Here is a 6217-nt window from a genome sequence, read left to right on the forward strand (position 1 = left end):
GGATCTGCAGTATTGTCAGCTTCCTCCTGATTTGTGATGGGCGGCAGCTTGATCTTGTTGTTTTCAAGAAGGGTCTCGAAGATGGCTGGAACGTCTTCGTCCTTGAATGAGTACTCTTTTTGGAGCCTCGGATCCGAACTATTCTGCTGTCTTCGGGACTGCTGTTGCGACGTCTGATTAACGTCAACAACTGTTGTAGGCGCCCTCCCTTCATTATGGGAAACGAGACCCGGATTCAGAGGGTTAACCATCGGTTGGTTTCTTTCGACCTTCCTCCTTCTGAGGAAGCGTTCGGCCTGTTCTCCGCGCACCTTCAACTCTTTCCAGGTATTGAGCGGCTCTATTCCCATAACATCCAAGATGTTAATGGACAAATTATTATGACAGGTTTGCAAGACAAATTCCTCCGTGACGGGATCCTTGCAGTTCATTGCCTGATTACGAAAGCATTTGATGAAGGTATCCACCGATTCTCCGTCTTTTTGTTTCTCATCGAAGAGTGTCCTGATCGACACTTCGGCGTCATCATCGAAGAAATGAGCGAGGAACATGCTTTCCAGGTCCTCCCAGCTGTTGATGCTCCCGGGCTTGAGGCGGCGGAACCAATCGAAGGCGGGCGGCCCGCGAAGGGTGCCAACGAATGACCGAACCATCAAAGGCTCGTTGCCAGAGATCACCCCCAAGTGGGACTTAAAATAAATCAGATGCTGAGTGGGGGAACCCTTCCCGTCGAATGGCGTGAAGTTGATCAGGTTGAACTTCGCCGGATACGGAATTGATTCTCATTCTCTTGGGTAAGGACACGGAATTTTTGGACAATTTTCGAGAGGAATAACGGGGCCACCCCCAGCATTATCATCTTTGGTGGGACCAACCCTAGTATTATTGTCCTTAGTGGGACCACCCCCAGCGTTGTGTTCATCCACATCTGAATCGCTACCTGCTTGGTTAGCAGTGTTGCGACGGCTGGATTCAACTAGCTGATTCGACAAAGCCACCCCCAGTGTTATCATCATTGGTGGGTCCACCCCCAGTATTTTTGGGCGGTGCGTCGGCCATGATGATTTCGTCCACTTCCGGATCGCTGTCAACTGCGGCGTTCTGGGTGCGACGGCTGGATTCAACTAGCTGATTTGACAAAGCTCGGATTTGTTGGTCGTGTATTTGTCTCATCTCCTGCATAGCCATTTCCATTTCGATTTTGAATGCTTCTTTCTGCTTGGCTAGAGCATCCTCAATGATTTTGGCTATTTGCTCGGTGTTGATCATGAACACTTCCTGAGCTTGTCCTATGCTAGACGTTGTATCGTCGGAGGCGAGTGCGGAATAAGAATCTGAGAGTTCGTCATCGGAATGGATTCCTTCATGGATCCCCTGGTAATCGTTATATCCGACGGCTTCTAGCTGAAGCTGAGCTATTCCCGGATTGATTCTTCTTCCTGGAGAGAAACCAGGGTTGGAACCACTTGAAACAATCGGAGATTTTCCCTTATCAACCATATTGACGGTAACCTCTGGGAATTCATCATCTCGAACAACCGATCCTCTTTGGTGGAAACGCCTTGACTTGAGCTTTGTCGTTCCATCGAAGATCCTCTCGAATACCGAGACCCTCTACGGAGTGGTCTTAGGGCGGCTACACGTTGATAATACTGCCCTGATAATTTTGATATACGGACAATGAGAGTCCGTTTCTCGGGTACCTTTCTTTCGAGATTTATTCGTACCTCCAGCCCGATAGTACAACTCATCGACGTTGCGGTCGGAGTAACCTATCGGCTGCTCACATGGATTCTCAGGTATAACGCCGTTTGTCTGACGCGTCTTCTTCTGAGTAAACATTACCTTGTTGGCCTCTACAGGAGTCACACGTCTGGAATCACGCCTTTGTGAGGGTGAAACCTTAACGGGCTCCTGATTTTTTGCACGCACCGCCAAGCGGGCCGTTGCAGAAATCAATTTGTTAGGAGGTCGCGTACGACCCCCAGTCCGGATGTTGGCTCGAAGCTCCTTCAACGATCTCCAGCTTTCCTTAACAAGCGCTTTTCCTCGATTCTCGGGTAGGGTACCGATACGATCCTTCAGAGGAATCCTAAACGTGGGGAAATCCACGCTGCGGTAGGGCTTTACTGGAGGTTCGGGATCTAAAGTTGACGAAGACCGAAGAGCAACGTCGCCTGCTTTTGCCTTAGGCGCTGATTTGGCCTTTGGCACCCAAACTTGTTTGGATCTCGGCGATCTCTTAACTGCCTCTTCCTTTTGCATTTCTTGTGCTTTTCGCAAAAGGGTCCGGGCATGCGCAAGCAAGGTGCGACGCTTCTGGATTCGCTCCTCGAGAGTAGAACGGGTTCTTTGGACACGAACCCATCCGTTAATTAGAGATCGAGAGGAGGATTCCGATGCTGGTCGTGGCGACAGATTAGCCACTTGGCGCTTTCTGAGCTCCATATCTGCTTGGTAATGGAGACCATCCATCTGATCCAAAGCCTTGGCGAATTGGCGCGCGAGGCTTTGTCGTTTCCTTTGACGTGCTCTCTTTGATAGAGTTGGCGCGCCTTCAACAGTCGACTCCTTAATCGTGAAGGAGTTCAGATATGAAAATTTGGCTTCATTGAGCGCCGGTGGATCATTGCAAGGTGCAACAGCAACAGTGGCGGAGAGATCATCTTCTTGGATCTTCAGATCTGAAGACCAGCAGATCTTTCTAGAGGAGGAGGCACTCCTGCACTTGCCAGGAGAGGCGGATCTGGAGGAGGAGGCACTCCTGCGCTTGCCAGGAGAGGCGGATCTTGAGGAGGAGGAGGAGGAGACGTACTCCTCGAACTTTTGCTGGAAACAAACGCAGAGATCGTTCATCGGTCTTCTGCTTGCGTGGGTGTCTTTGCCTGTGCCGGGGTTTATCCGTGGACCACCGTCGATCAGATCTGATTGCTGAAAAATTGGGCAGAGCTTCGTCGATCCGCGAGGAGATCTAGAAACTTGAAGCGCCTATCTCGGATAAAGCGAGATATTTGCTCTTCTTAGTATTAACACAACGTGATAATACTAAGGATCGGGTACGGGTGATGTAGATCTGACGAAGAACTCTCTCTTGCGTTGAAGAACTGGATCCGATCTCTCCTCCTCCTCTCTGAAATCTGTGTACTTTTAAGTCTTCAATCCGGTAGGGCTTCGCCGAGGCACACGAATTCCAGATCCGAAAAAATGAGGCCTAAGGCTTGTATTTATAGTCATGAGGGATAACGGAGCGGTTAAAACGGACTACAGGGCCCAAATCCGCGTTGGGACACCCCTGGGGTGTCTCGGAATTTTCGAGAAACCCCTGGGGTGTCTCGGAAAATCTGAGACACCCTTGGGGTGTCTCGCATTGACCGAGACGTTCCGTTGAGGTGTATTCGTCCGCTTCCGCTGTAAATTCTTCGTCCGAACTCGGATTTTAGTGATTCGAAGTGCGTTGGAAGTCTGACGAAGAGTTCTATCAGCTCCGATGGTTGGATTATCTGTAGGATGAACGAGACACGAAGGACGTTGTTCCTTTTGTAAACATCGCGAGGCTCTCGATTAGCCCGTGCCTTCGTAGTTCGTCGGTTCACTTCAATCGTTCATAGACATCAATCGAACTCCTGTGGATCAGATAGTGACGTTCATCGTCGTTCTTTAACACTGAGCTGTTCGTCGAACTCCTGTGGATCAGATAGTGACGTTCATCGTCGTTCTTTAACACTGAGCTGTTCGTGGAGACCTATGGGCAATTTTCGATGCGACGTTCATCGTCGTTCTTTAACACTGAGCTGTTCGTGGAGACCTATGGGCAATTTTCGATGCCTACAATAAAATCTTTAACTAAAATTTAATATTAAAAGAGATAAAATAGTGGAATTAATTTTCTATCCTATTAAAAGATGATATGTGTCCAATTAATTCTATCTTCCTAAGAATTCTCATTAAATTAAAACTATTCATATCCATTACTAAAAAATTCATATTCATAAAAAAGTAGAAAACTCTGATAAACAAATTATTGTTAATTCTAAACAAGTTCTAACCATCCACAATTAAAAAATCTAAAAAACTTGTCATTGTCCCTCCTTCATGTTTTAAAAAGTTAATTTTAATAAACCTCTCACAACTTTAAATTTAGCACTAAACTCCTAAAATATCTGCAATTCTCATTAAATCCTTAGTAAGTTTGATAATTTCAGGAAACACCCAAAATATTTTGAATTTTTGCACTTAACTTTCAAAATGGTGTTGCCTTAAAATTTCAGATTGGCTAAAATTAACCCTCACAGATAGTATGTACCTCTCAAATCGATCTTAAATCGATCTTATTTGCAAGTTAGCCCATAAATTAATAAACAACCCAAAAAATAGAAAAATTAAAAATAGCTACTAAAAATTCTAAAATTACAAATAATACTCAGATTATTTTGAAAGCTATAAAAATAAACATATAGGCCCCTTAAAAATTGAAATTGCAAAAAACCCTTGAAATTCTTCAAATTAAAAAAAAACTCTTAAAGTTCTAAAATTATGAATAACACAAAAAAATTCATAAATTACAAAAAACTTTTTAAAAATCTAAAAAATGCAAACAAACCCCCTTTAAAAATTTAAACTTCTAAATAACCCAAAAAAATCAAAAATTCAAACAAACGTAAAAAAATATTAAAATTGAAAAATCACATAAAAGTAAAATATGACCAATGGCATCCTAAAAAATTTAAAATTGCAAACTTCCCATAAGCATCTTAAAAATAATAAATTAACCCTTTAATTTAGAAAATTACAAAGACCCTTAAAATATTATAAAAATCTAAAAAAATATAAAAGGTATAAACAACCATCTGAAAAATTAAAAATTAGAAACAAACTCCTCTAAAATCTAAAAATTACAACAACCTATTGAAAATCCAATTAAATACAAACAAGCCTCTAAAAGGATCTGAAAATTATAAATAATCATTTTTTTTTGTTTTTGCTAGAAATTGTTGGGACTTAAGTGAAAAAAACATAAAACTTATTGGGTTATTAGTGTACTTTGGTCATTTGACTACACATGAATTAATGATGTTAGTTTTGAGGATTTTCTACTAAAAACTCTTGGGCATTTAGTGAGTGTTTTAAAAATATTTGAGATTTAGTTCTAAATTGTAAAATCATTGTTGGTTTGGTAAGATTTACCTTTATGTCAACTTTGAGGGTCTCATGAAATTGCAAAGAAAACCCTTAGAAAATCTAAAAATGTGAAAAACACTCTTATCATTCAAAAGTAATAAATTATCCATAAAAATTATAAAAAAATCCAATAAAATTTAAATATGAAAAATAACATCCTAATAAAAATTTAAATTGTAAACAACCCCTTAAAAATCTAAAAAAATCATAAACAAACTCTTTAAATTAGAAAATTATAAAGAACCTTCAAGAAAATTACTAAAAAATGCAAAAAATATGAAAAGTACAAACAACCCCTAAAAAGTCTATAATTAGAAGCAAATCTCCTAAAAAACTAAAAGTTATAACCAACCTCTTGAAAATTTCAATAATTATGAAAACATGATGTTTGGGGGGGTTTTTGCTGAAAAACATTTCAGTTAAGTGAAAAAATATAAACTTATAGGTTTTATAAGGGCAACAATGTTAGCTTTTAGGACAGAGAATGAGAAGAGGTTATGGGAATTTCTTAAATTTTCAAACTTGAAGGAGATTATCTATAATAAGCTCAAATCTATGTGGTTTCTCAAATTAAAATAGTTGAGGGGGTTTTCATAGACAATCCCTATAATTGAGGGAGGTTAAATGAGGAAACTTTAAGTGATCATCTCAAAGTTTCATAGTTTGGGGGGGTGTTATCTACAATGGGGGGGGGGTTATCTACAATATGCTTAAACTTAAGGGGGTTTCCTCATATAAAATATTTGAGGGTTTTTTTTTGAAATTATTCTATTATTTTTTAGAGGTAAAATCCCATTAAGTAGTGATTATAAGAAACTCTTTTATCAAAAAACCTCCTCAACTTTGAGATTTTATCAGAAAATTCCCCTAAAATTATCGCTTTTAGAGTAGTTTCCTAATAGAATATCAAAGTTAAAGGGATTTTCTGATAACCCCTAAAATTTAGTGGATTCTATGATATTTTTGAAGTTATGCGGGATTATCTAATTATCATTCAAAGTTAACGGTTTTTTTGTTGATATTTAGTGTTTAAAATATT

This window comes from Asparagus officinalis, chromosome 3 (assembly GCF_001876935.1).
Source record: "Asparagus officinalis chromosome 3, Aspof.V1, whole genome shotgun sequence".
NCBI lineage: Eukaryota > Viridiplantae > Streptophyta > Magnoliopsida > Asparagales > Asparagaceae > Asparagus > Asparagus officinalis.